Source organism: Aptenodytes patagonicus, chromosome 1 (genome assembly GCF_965638725.1).
Source record: "Aptenodytes patagonicus chromosome 1, bAptPat1.pri.cur, whole genome shotgun sequence".
In the NCBI taxonomy this organism is placed as follows: domain Eukaryota; kingdom Metazoa; phylum Chordata; class Aves; order Sphenisciformes; family Spheniscidae; genus Aptenodytes; species Aptenodytes patagonicus.
The window spans coordinates 74,966,930-74,980,346 of NC_134949.1; the positions used below are offsets into that span (position 1 = coordinate 74,966,930).

Genomic DNA, 13,417 nt, shown 5'->3' on the forward strand with positions numbered 1-13,417 from the left:
TGGAGATGGGCTTAATTGTGCACAATACATCTTGCCTCTGTGCGGCTTATTCTAATCACTCCAAATGGCAACACACACGCGCGCGCACACACACACAAATTTGATCTGCTCAAGCAGATAAAACTGCTATGTGTATAATATTGCCAGGCTAGAAGGAAAAAAAAATGGACATCTGTTTAACAATTCTCTATTGTAGACAGGATCATAGAAACACTGTTGCCTGCCTGTCGTGTTCAATCAAAATGAATAAAATGCTGCTTTAAAAAAAAAGAAAAAAATCAGACAGAAGAGAGCCTTAAAGTATTTGCTTACACTTTTTTTGTTTAATTTCAGCAGCATGATGAGGAGGGGGAATCCCAGGGGCAGGAGGAGGTTTCAGGAACAGTGAAGGGAAGATTTTGTTTTGTTTTGTGTTGGTTTTTATCCTCGGTACAGCCGAGAGAGGCGAACAGCAGTCGGAACTAATTGTAGCTCGCTCAGGAAAGTCTTCATTAGCACTTGCCACACATGGTTACCAGATGTGCTGAAGAAGGGGTGGGAAGAGGGGGGAAGGGGTATGTGGAGTATGGGCTACATACTTAAACCTAATAATCTGCCTTTTGTTTTCAGGTCTATTGTGTTGGGGAGGGGAAGAATGGGGAGAGGGAGAAATCCTGGCTGCTTTTTGATGCAGCCAGTCCCTATTAGCTGAATGGCATTCCTTGTCTTGCAGCCTCCTCCAAGGAAGGGAAAAAAACCTCAATCATGGCCAAGTAAAGAGGGATTTATTTATTTTTTAATATTTTTTTTTAAGGCTATCAGTGAACTATTATTCCACTGAACCCAGCTGAAAGTATTTGGATAATCAAACTGGTAAACCACTATCTTTCTGGCCAGCTGTGAATTTGAGCTGGGGTTTTTCTGTGAGCTTGTGGGCTCCCAGAGTATCGGTGGGGCTGTTGAACTGTCAGTTCAATAGCAGCAGAATCTCCTTAGTTCACGTGTACTTTGCCAGTGAGTGTGAGATGCAATTGGTGAAGCCAAGTCCAGCAGGACGGTAAGAAGAGCTCTGTGGTCCTGTCAGTCAGCCCTGAGGCTGTCATCTTGGTCAGATGTTTAACCTTCTGCCTGTTGCTATTAAAAAAAAATTAACTAGATCTTCCATATATAGTGGCTGTCACTGCTGCAGACCAAATTGTGGTCCTGCTGCCCGCATAGATGATTTTCACAGGAACCAGTGTTAATTTTGCTGCAGACGTTACCACAGATGTCACTAGTTGCTCCTTAGGAAAAAGGAGCCCCCCCTTCCTCTTCCTTTGAACTGGTCATCTCCAGGGGAATCCTGCGCGGCCGCCCCCACCGTTTCCCCCCGCTTCAGCAGCACTGCAGCTTCTTTTCCCTCTCGGTCCCTGAAATCTTCCCACAAGGTGGGCGTTTTTCATACTGGCATCATCTGTGCTTGGACATCCTCTTTCTTCCCGGACACCCCTCTTCGTTCCAGTGGTAAGAGTACATCACCGTGTCCGGATGACAAGGCTTAGGTGACTCTCCGAGCTCTGAATAATCAGGGATGAAGGTTTAATTATGGTACTACACATGATACCCACAAGATTTGGCACTCTGGTCATGTGAGAGAACAATACTAGATGAACTTTTATTAATTAAGCACTCTGTTTCCCTTCCTTCTGGAAACTCCAAGGATGTACAAATGTGGGAAATCACTTACGTTGAAGTGAAATAGAGACATTTTTGCAATCTCAAATAATCTGACTTGAACCTAAATCTTGTGGCTCCAGCCTTGTTTTATCCAGCTCAGTTCGCCAGTCTGTAATCTCATCCTGCTTTGGAGCCTGGAAATGTTCTTGCTTGCAATCTCAAAGCGGAGCAGATGTTGCATAAATAGAAAATAGGTTGTGTGCATAGCCTAATCTAAGCACAGAAGGGCACAGAAGAAGGTTTGGATGAATGTAAGCTAATCACGGCACAGATCTGCTGTACTTTGGGACTTAGGACCAAATTTTTTTTTCAGATATATTCTGCCTACCAGATCCCAAATATGCTGCTCACTTTTTCCCACTGCATGGCAATTCCCACTTGGAGCTTTTTTAATTTTTTGAGAATAGGGTAATGCCTGTCAGCTCAAGCTGACCAAAGCAAATGGCTGGTAAGAATTAATCTATTCCATTCTTTCTTCCATGTTTGACTGACTTCTCCATCCAATGAGCTTGTTATTCCAAGTCCAAATTAGTCAAAGTCCAGGAATTCTTCCTTCAGAGTCCCTCAAAGGAAATAATAAAGCCAAGTCACTTAGCTGATTTAGTTGTATCTGCCTTTCCTACTGTAGGATTGTAGAGTCTCCTTCAACCCTGTTGAAATTGGTTGGATCAACATAACTAGCGTAGGCAGAGTCACTGAGTGTGTGGCTTCCATAACGTATCTTCATCAACTGTCAGAAAGGTCCAAGGAAAAGTTTGATAAAAGTTAACCTATTTACCATCCCAATTTTGCTGTAGCTGCTATTGCATCAGTTGTTTTCTTTAATAAAATTAAGTGCCATATTTGCAATTTGTATAATGCTATCCCACATTATTTACACAAGAATGAACTGTGGTTGTGCCAACATGCAGTATGTAGAGACAATATCTCCACTTGCAATAATTCATGATTAGAAAAAACAACACTGCAAACTTTTTTTTGTTTTCTTTCTTCTGGAGGCGCACATATGGGTTTTTTCCCCCCCCATGTGTTACCCACAGAATGGGTTTCACGTGTAAGTGCTATTGCTTTCATGGTGAAATCACAGCCATACACAGCAGATATCGTCTTAGCTGATTTTTATTGTCACGTATTCCAGAGAGATATTAAGGCAAATTTGAAATGGCTATTGATGGCTCAGGTGCCTGTGCTCTCCACTCAACAAGTTTTCAGTTACTTGGGGCTTCAGCAGAACTTAGACAGAAGTGCTTTCAGAAATTTGACACACTGTAACTTTAAGACATTCTTCATATTATTAAATTCAGCTTTAATTATTATCAGTTAATTTTTTCAACATTTTATTAACTTGGAGATAGAAAGCATAAAGATCAGATTTATTTCCTGCTTTTTGTGCATTTCTGCACTGAAGTCAAGGTTTCAGGCAACAAGGCAAATATTTTTATGCAGATGCAAAACTAATCAGCCAAACATGAAAATACTCCTATGGGATTTCCTGGAGGCCTTTCTGGGGATACTGCAATGCAAATAATATGTAATGCAAATAATAGATAATATAGCATAAGTATTGTAAGACAGTAGGATTCAGTTGGGGACCGAACATAATGGCGGATCCACGTAAGCTAGTACTACCATCCTTTTTATGATGCTCAAAATGGCATGTTTTTGCTGCCTGGATCTCCTATCATGCTTTTTGTACCCTCACAATGTTTTTTCTGTAATGTACTCCATCAAAATGCATGTTTCCTCACAGATGATGTCATTTAAGCAGAAAAGAATTGTAAATCCTTTTTTGGCCTCCCGTAGTTTTTCCTGGGTAGCTGACTGAGCTCGAGCTACTTCTCTTTCCAGTACGATACGTAAGTAATCAATATGATTTTTTTAATATGCATATCAACAGTACTCTATGTAATTAGAGAGTATCCAGCACTATTCTAATACTACACAGTAATTACTTATGGCAGCGTTTTTGCTCCCCGTGATTTGCAATTTTTCCAATACAAAACACGTGACCGAAATGACAGGCAGGAAAGTTTCATTGTAATGTTAGGAAAATCGAGAAGAGCAAGTTTACTGGGGAGAGTACAAATAGCTTTTCTCTTTTCCAGGGTAATGACTTGAAGATAGATATGCAGTGCAGCAACATGAGGTCCATCTTTTTGTCACCTCAAGGTACGAGGTTCCTGCAGTGTGGTGTCCGGGAGGAACCTGTGGGCTGCTCAGGGACAGACGCTGGCGCAGGAGATTGCAGCCTGGTTTGTTTTCAGGATCGCACGATAGGAGCAGAGCAGCCTGTTGCTCCCAGCCTGCATTGACTTCCAATAAGTTTCTGATACTTGGAGTGGCTTTGCAGGTGTTGGCTTTAACCTGTACAGTTTCCAGAAAGGTTACCTTCTCTTGTTGGGAATGTTGCTACAGCTGAGACCAGAGCAAGGCTAGGCTGAAACTTAGGTGCAAGGGAAGGTGCTGGTAAGGTATAAAGCATCTCAGCATAAATATCACCCCCTCCTTTTTTTTTTTTTCCTTCTTTCTCCATCCCTAAATCTGCTGAGAAGGATATGGGGTCAGATTTCTATATTTAAGAGTGATCCTTATCTCTTTAATTTTTAATGATTCTGCATTTACAGTTTCACCATACACACTGGAAGAAACATAACTATGAAATGAGAAGCATTCCTGACTGAATAAAGTTTATTTTTATTTTGTTTTACTTGATTCTGTTTCAGTGATGAAACAGATTAGTTTCCCAACACCATGCCTGCAATTTTATCATAAAGCTTACAATATGTAATCTGTCTTGTTCTGAGATTACATGAATGTGTGAGAATCTCTACCCCCACTTCTGTAAAAGTAAATTTTTACTCCAATGAATTGCAGTGAAAAACTTGAAAATATGACATGGGGGCACCCTAAAGAAGTAAGAGAAAGATAAAAACAAAAGGATCTCAAATGCATTGGAAGGCATTTGTGTGTGTTTTAGGGTCTTTTTTGTTTCTAAGCATCACTATTTATGGCAAACCTTACGACTTTAAGTACTGGTCTGATGACTTTTGGGTGGTTGGGAGGGGTAGTACCTAAAATATCCTTCAGGCTACCGGTCCTCTCCTCGAGTCATTTAGTTTCTCCTATCCCACAGATGTGTGCCTCATCCTGCATGGTCCTTCCCTTTCCCCATGCTCTTAGGTCCTGGGTCCTGGCAGCACTCACTCACCATGGCTACGGAGGTCTTGGCTTCTCTCTGGTCCCAGTGAAGCCAAGGTGGCTGGGAGAGTAGAGCACTTCTGGTCCTGCCTTCCCCTCTCCCCTGGGCTCAGCCTCCGTCGTTTCCCCGTGTGTCGAGCATCTTAATTTAGATTTGGCCCCAGGAACAGTGAGTTGTGCTGAAGAGCCAGCCGTCTTTTGCATTAAATTTTAAGGAGAACAGAAAGCGAATGACACAGAGTATAAAATAAGTACTTAAGTAAACGTTTTAATCTCACTTGGGGCAGTTTGACAAAATAATGAAAACATACCACATGCATATGTGTCTGCACATAATCATCGTCGTCGTCGTTTGCTTTTGTTGTCAGCAAAATTAAGCAGCGAAACATTTTAGGGAAGATTGTGCTTGCGATTCAGCAGCAAGCCTCAGCTCGTGGCACGGGCACCCAGCCTTTGCTAAGGCAGCCTGCAGCGGATGAGCTGAGCCGTGTTGCTCTGCAGATCCTATTAGTTTTAAGAACAGCCTCTGCGTGTGAGCAGGTACCTGCTTTTACACAACACGAGGATCAAGGTGTCAAATGCCAATCCTTCGGTTTCACCTGAAGGTACGGCTTGCCAAATTTTAGCCTGTTTCTGATCCATGATGGAGCAATGAAAGCAATAGTGCTTTCTAGAGGTAAGGTCATACTATAATCCAAACCAGAAAAAGAAATTGTGTCCCAACTTGACTTGTATTCATTTCAAATTCTGTGCAAAAGTTTGAGTAGATTTTTTTTTTCACCAGACAGTGCCACTATGATCTTTTTTCATCAAAAGGAAAGAAGCAGCAGCCACAAAAATTCAACATCAGTGTGTTATCAATTCTTTGATACCATTAGTGAATTTGAAACAAAATTAAAAATGCTAAAAAAATTATTATAGGGATTATATATGGTCTTTCATATTGATTATAGGGACAGCAATTTGTAGGTCTTTTCTTGACTTCTGTGAGCAAATTTCTTCCAGTTTAGGAAATTCAGGATTATTTTCATTTTGATAAGAATGGAACATCCATTCACAGACAATAAAAGCTGTTTTAAACCTGTTAAATACTATGAAATAGATGTGTACAGCTAATTAAAGTATGTGTTGAATAGTAATTATGTCATCCTGAGGGATTTACAAATACAGTCTAGTTAAAATTTGATTCAATCTTGTATCATTCACAGAAGGTACAAATTGTTATTCATTTAGCGTGCTCTGATTTCAGTTCTAAAGGTAATCCAGAAAAAAGGGAGAGGGATTTCTGTTTTATCAGCATTGTTTAAGAACTAAGATCCCTTAATTATCGCACTGTACCAATAGTCTGCTACCAACTTACTGAAGCAGTCATTCAGCTTTGAAAATAACAATTTACCCTCCAAGCAAAGAAAGATGTGAGAAAAAGTGTTTAGTCAGCAAGCAAATATACCAAATTGTATGTTTGGGCTTTTGTTGGTGCTCATGTTTCTGAGCTGCGCAAACGTGAGTCACTTACACAATACCTTTCAATCAAAGGCATCAAAGCAAAGGAGACAGATTTCACAAGAAAGAAGAGGAAAAAAAAAAGGCAAAGGTGAAATAAGGCTCCATGGAATCCAGTTCTGTCAAGCTTCTGGAACCTCTTTCCAGGCTCTTTCTTTTTAGGTAACATTGGTAGACTCTTGGCCTTACTCCTTTGTGTAATTTCTCATCGTAGTAACGAAGAATTAGGTAAGATTCCTGATCACCTTGTGAAAGTATTACAGATTCTTTTGCAAGGAAGTTACTTTTAATGACCTTAAAAGAAAAATTTTACTGCTTTTCTGGATTTATAACGGTAATTGAAAATCCCTGCAGTTATCATTAAAGCTGGCCTAAAATGAAAAAAAAAAATGTTTCATGAAGTATATTTGTGTCGTGGAATGCAAACTATCTTTCAAAGAAATTGTGAAAATTCCTAAGAAGCCAGAAGACTCCAGGAGCTACAGTGGTAGTGGTGATGTAGTAGAAACAGGTTAAGTTTCTGTTCTGCTTGATTCAGAGGTCCAGCCTCTCTAGCTGCTGTGACTTCTCTTCTGCATGTCTGAGCTGTCACGGAAATTTTGTCAAAACTGAGATATTTTCTTGATAATTTTTTTGTTTGTTGCCTTTTAATTATTTAAGTAGGAAAAACTTTTCCCACAAATTATTTTCGTTAAACCTATTTCTTCCATTAAAAAAATAATCAGACAATAGTCATACTGCTAAAGATACAAGATGTTACTCCATTTTTTCCATAAACTAAGAATATGTAATCCGTGTGGTTATGTTGGCAGTTATTGTTTGGGCTTTTTGGAAAGTAACTTCTAGTGTGCTTAGACGGGATGTATCTGTTGTGTGGTTTTATTGCAGAAAGGTAAATGTTCTCCTGCACTACACTTTTATAGTACACGTTTTCCTTTTCAATATCAATGGGACTAATTATGTATATTAAACAGCTTTATGGGAATAAGGATTGTGTATCTTGCCCTGCTTAACGCCAGCCAGTACTGAAGAGGAGCCACCTCTGTGACAAAGCACAGCAGCTGCCCGGCAGCTCTCAGAAATGGTGTGCAATTCTTTAAGTTGAGCTTAAGCAAAGGTGCTGGACTTCTTTGGAAGAATTATCCAGAAGCAAAACCTAATTTGCTGTGTTCTGATTTCATCTTTCTCACCGAAGTGGCATTTTCGTAAGGTGAACAGAAGAACCCACATTATCTTTGGTTGGTTGAGTTGGGTTTTTTGGAGAGAGACAAATGCGCTTGACATAACTGGCTTTCTCTGCATGTCCCATCATATTTATCTTTTGACACAGCTGCTCGCTTACAGTATGGTTTGGAGTACTACCCACTGAAAAACCGTAGTCCTAATTGTTGCTTGGGATTTGGCAGAAAACTACCATATTTATGCATTTTTTTTCTCTTAGACTGCTTTGTAGAGGTGGGTAGTATTGTGGGTAATATTGTAATAGAAGTAGAACGTGTTCCCAGTTCTTAGTAAGATAAGAAAATGTTTCTTATCTGTGATTTGAAAAGAGATGAAGGGTCAGTGAGGTAGAGATACATGAAAGCTATTGCACACTTGGTAGGAGCTGCAGAGGAGTAATACCTCTCACCGGCAGCTTGTTTGAGTGGAAGAGAAGAGAAAGAGGGAGCTTCTACATGAAGAGAGAGGATTGGAAAAATGTCAAGTAAAATCAGAGAAATTTGTTGGTTTATTTGCTTGAAGAAACAGGTACACAGCTTTGAGATCGTTATTAAAAAGAAGAGAGCAAGTCAAGCTGAAGGCAGCTTTAAATGCTTGCCTGCTGTTGATGCTTTGGGATTTATAAAAATTCATAGGCCCCTTCGGTCTTTGGAGGTAGCTGAAAGAAGCAAGGAGAATGGGACGGGCTCTTTGATTTTGAGGGATTGCACAGAAATACAGGGCAGTCTGCTGGGCCCCAGGTGTAGCTTAGCTGGGGCTCTCCTTGTCTTCCCACCTGCCTTACCATAGCTGCGTCAGAGAGGGAGGCAGTTATGCTGGAAGTGGTATGGGGAAGGTTTTAGGCTAAACCAGTCCCCAGCCAAGAGTTAGCTGCTTTTCTCAGCAGCATTTGCAGGAGCTATGAAGATGGGCAAAGTTTGATTTCAAGACGCAGAACACATGTGCCAAACTTGGCGATAGGGACTGGTTGGGTCTGCAGCCACTTAAATAAGTTCTTCTTCTCACCAGATTTGTAGCTGATTTTCATCTGATGTAAGCTACAGGAGCTGCTGGCTACCTGGCCTGTGCTGGCATTTGGGTTGGGAGTGTAGCAGACACCCCAATACCTATCTGTCCCTGACGCCTTCTGCAGAAAGCAGAAGAAAGCTGTCTTAGGTGCCTTTTTTGTATTACAATAGCAATGGAGGTATTTGGTCACCGCAGTGTCCAAATACTGAGCTGCTACTTCTTGACACATCAGTTTGTCTTGCATTTATTTGCACACCATTCTCCAATGGGTTAGAGGTGCATGTCCTGTATTGAGAGGAGTCATGACATCTCATGGGCCTGGGGACCAGGGCTATGAAATTAGGCCCTAAAATTCATGAGTGTGTGCTAACTGTTGGAGAAAATCTTATGTTTGTTCTTGAGTAATTAGAATACACTGGAAATGTGTGGCCAGTCTTTCCCCTGTTAGACTGAAGGCTACAAGCTTAACTAACTTTAAACATGAAAGCTGAAATTCTTCTATAGTCAGCTGACACAAGAAGTTGGAGCTTCATGTAAACCAGTATCGCAGGATGATGTTGTGCAGCCTGAGGGGAGTCCATTTGGATTTTATGGAAGTGAGCCCTTTGCTTGCCATAAAGAAATAACATGAATGAACACCAACACTGGACAGTCACTTTCCCAAAAGGTGCTGCAGAGTGAAGATTTTTACAATGGAGTCAAGCACTATAAAGTCTTTGACTCTACTCAAAGGCTACTGTCATTTATCTATATGCAATGAATTATTGTTTCATGTCACAGAATAATAATCACTTCAGGTTCAGAATTCATTATAAAGCAGGAGGATTTTTCCAAGAGGGTGGTGTCTCTCTGGGACAAGGAGATGAAGAACTGCTCCGTAGAACTTGTAATAGGAATAAGGGAAAAGGACAAGCTTGTCCTCCCGTTTCTTCTTACTGGGATGTGTGCACAGGCTGCCTTCTTTTACAGACTAGTAAGCGGGCTAAAGTTTTGGAGCTGCCCATTTAAAGCTTAGATCTTACTTTTGCACCGAAGAGTGGAAGTAGCTACAATAACTGGTAGTGCACATAAAATCATTTGTTACTGAGCTTCTAATAGTAACAGATTTCAAAAATTACGCTTACATTTTGGAGCTGGTGGAACGTTTGAGGGATTTATGTCTAACAGAATTTGCATTCCATGTAATTTGGATTTAATGACTCGGTGTAACACAGGCAAAAGGGTTTCTGAGTATGTGACTCTCCTTTTCCACAGCACAGTAGGTATTTCATCTTAATTTTTGGTTGCATGCTAAGAAATCAATATGTAAAGCAAAAGTGAACAGATACTTAAAAGGAAAGCATCAGAGAAGTTGAATAGTCATTTACTGGGTTAGTATTTAAAGCTGGCATATATTTCTGAGTGGGAAAGGGCTTCAGAATGGGGCAATTCACAAACCACTTCTTCCCCTTCAACAGCTAATTCAGAGACAGCAGGTGTGTAAGCAGCCCCTTGGAAAGAGGACCAAGTGTAGTTTGTGACAGAATTGAGTGGAGATGATCCCAAGCTGAAAGTCAAAACAGGATCTTCTTTTAAGTTCACCGAGTGACCTGCAATTTTATTCCAGCACCTAACACAGGTAAGAGGCTTCTACAGAATCTGCATTTCCCAAGGTGTTTTAATATGTGAATCCTAACCCTTATTCATCGGTGTCTTCAGGTTTTGAAACTACTGATGCAGTGCCAGGTACCAGTACCAGGTTTTTAGTCATTTTATTGGGCTTTAAGGTATCTCTTCTGGCAAAATCAAGTCAGAGAGCCATGGTGCATTTGTCAGCAGTCCTACAGTAACGAATACATACGCAGAATATGTCTGGGATCAGAATTTGAGAGTAAAAGAGGACTGTTTCTTAAATCTTCGTATCTCATTTCCACGTAAATCAAGAGAAATTTGTTTGAGTTAAGCAAGAGGTCTACATCAAGGTGGGAAGTACTATTGGCTCTTGGCCCCTTGCTGGAGCTGATTCCTGGAGAAAGTAAATTTGGTCCTGAACTGTGTTGCTGTTACAGAATATATATATAAAAAAAAAGAAACCTGTTACTTGAGAAGTCATGTTCGGTGGGAGCGGGGGGCGCGCTCTGTGTCTGCTCACTGGAGGGACAGTGTATTTTGGGTCATGAAAACTGATGGCTGCTTTGCTCCATCATCATTTCATTGGGGGTGAACAGCAGGAAAATATGCGATTCTATCCTCTGTGGCTTAATTTCAGTCAGAGGGAGGTCTTCAGGGCAGTAATATCCTCAGCTAATGTACCCACAAGACCTCTGTATTAAGATGTAGGCAGTGCACTGAATGTGTGCAACCCCCCCACCCCTAAGTGCTGTTTGTTGTAAGTGACTGTATGATGCCGAAGCACAGCAGTATGTGGCTTCTGCTGTCAGGGAAGACCCCCTTCAAAATGAGGAGCTGCCTCTGCAGATGCATGGGCGGTGAGAGCCAGGGTGCTTCCACAGGGCAGCAGCCACAAAAGCTGCTTTCTGACAGATAGCGTCCTTATTCCTTAATCATTAGCCCTAATGAAGGGGGTTTGTCATATTTAAAAAAAAAAAAGGAAAAAGAAAAAAGAAACTGAGAAAGAAAAGAAAAAGAGAAAAGAAACATCCAAGAAGGAGAAAAGATGGGGAATAGTTGGGATTATCTCTGTGCCGTCTCTCAGGTCCAGTGACAACACGACTACAATGGGTAGCTTTCAGGACTGCATATGGTCTTCCTTCCGAGGGAGTTGATTAAGCGACTCCGGATGAAATTGAAATCCTGTGATTTGACCTTTGTCTGGCCTGGGAGGGTTGCAATTCGCATAACAATTTCCTTTTGTTCTTTGTTTGGAGTTATTAATCCAACATGAGCCTCGAATTAATCAGGGGTAGTGCGTTGTTACATTTCTAATTCACAGCTCCACTGCTTGTGTCTTTTTTAATTAAGGCCGAATGATAGCAGGCCTTAGCCCCTGATTGCAACACTTACTAACCACACATTGAGGGATGAAGAGGCTAAATAGGCAGAATGAGATTACTTCAAGGTTTCACTTAATTGTTTTCTTCCTTTAAGTAAGGAGCACTGAATGAACATTGTTAATGCCAGGCTGGGAGTATTTCTTTTATATGTGTGTTATGTGCGTGCGTGTATGTGTGCGTGCTGGGGTGGGGGAGGTTATGACGGGTGCACCGAGGACTCGGAGCTCTAATGGCTCAAGAGTTTGTAAAATTGAAGCCTTTGGTTATTGATTTAAACCATTCCTCCCACCTCCCCTGGGGGGCAGGGCCAAGGCTAGAGGAAGGAGGAAAAGAGTTGAAGAACATTAAGCTTAAGTTAGCTGCATGGATTTTCTTGTATCCTGCGTGAACCCATTTGTTTATGTAGTTTTTCTTGCTGTTTGCTGGTGGTTCAAAGGTAGAAAATGCAGGAAGATCGAAGGCTATCAGAGATGCTAAAGAAATGTGTTGAGAGACACAGCTCTCCAAAGCCTGGAAGTGGTAATAATGATAATAAAATAAAGGCGAGCCAGTTGTGTCACACACCAGATTTTGCTCATACTGAAGGATGTTTGAGTCATGTTTTAAAAGCTGTTTGTAAATTTGTATTGTTGGAGCAGTTCAGGGCCACAAAGGCGCAGGTGCTATTCCAGGGGAACGGTATAGATCATCTCAGTTAGATTCATGCTGCATAACTCAGCCTGTGCCAGCTACTCAGGATGCTGGAAAAGAAAAAGCACTGAGCACCCAGCCTTGCAACATTTATTTGCACAAATAGTTCCATTAGCTTAAAAAAAAAAAAGAAGATGACGGGATTCATATTGCAGGATCAGGCCCAGTGTTTTGGCCTCCTATGGTGCAGTACATTGGATATGATTGTTATGGAGAAAGGTTACTATTTAAGGTCCCAAAACTTCAGTTGCTGAATATACAGAAATCCCATTAAATTCAATTTGTGTTGTGCGCCTGCAAAATCAGATAGAGCTCTGTAATTGTGGGAAACTAACTCTTCCTGAGTTATTTCATCCATCCAAGGAGCTGGATGGATGGGGGAAGCGCTTGCTTGGAAGAGTTAATGTTTCTGTGTAAAATGGCAAGCCGGTGTTAATCATACCAGGCTGCACAGATACAGAGCTGCCGTTCTGACTCCGGCACGGGATATACAGGGCAGCAACGCTGTTCCTGCTTTTCTGAATTCTCGATGCGCGGTGGCTGTTCGACGCAGGATTATCTAAGAATGCAATGATAAAACCTCTAGATAGATTAAGCAAAAGTAGAGTATAAGCTCCAAAGGAGAAAAATGCTCCAGGTAGAAGCTTATTTCTGTGTTTAGAAATCTAAATCGTGAACTGAGTCTGCTGTTTTAGATGAGCCTGAAAAGAACAGGCTATATATTCAGTCTTTCACAGAAATGTATATAGTATCTGGAAACAAAAACAAACACACACATAAATCTTTAGGTTTGGCCTTCAGTTGCTGCAAAGAAGCACCAGTGACTCCATTTTTTTCCATGCTCAGTCATGTCAACACAGGATTTACACTGAACTGGGTTCACAGCTTCAAAGCCGTTTTCTTGACTTTCCTGCTCTTAGGTGCTGCCTGATCCTGTGTGTCAGGATACTTCTGGTAGGTTGCCAGCTCCTGTGCAGGGAGAAGTCAATGGGATAAGAAGATGCTCAGCATTTGTTGGAGTAGGGCTGCCTTACTGGCAGTTCAAGTACCTTACACATAATTTTGTTTTTCAGAACCAGTTTTGATGTTCTTGTGCTGAATAACACCTT

The 13,417-nt window shown here is 41.1% G+C and overlaps 1 protein-coding gene across 6 annotated transcripts in view; it reads left to right on the forward strand.

Moving 5' to 3' along the window:
* Positions 1-13,417, forward strand: part of SOX5 (SRY-box transcription factor 5) — a 660,386-nt gene that overhangs the window by 306,067 nt on the left and 340,902 nt on the right. Inside the window, exon 1 of one of the 6 annotated variants that reach the window (XM_076342797.1) lies at positions 10,203-10,243. The exons of the other annotated variants lie outside the window; for them this stretch is intronic. The gene's annotated coding sequence lies outside the window, so the exon portion shown is untranslated. Of the gene's footprint in view, positions 1-10,202; positions 10,244-13,417 lie in introns of those variants that run through there. 6 annotated transcript variants of the gene reach the window in all.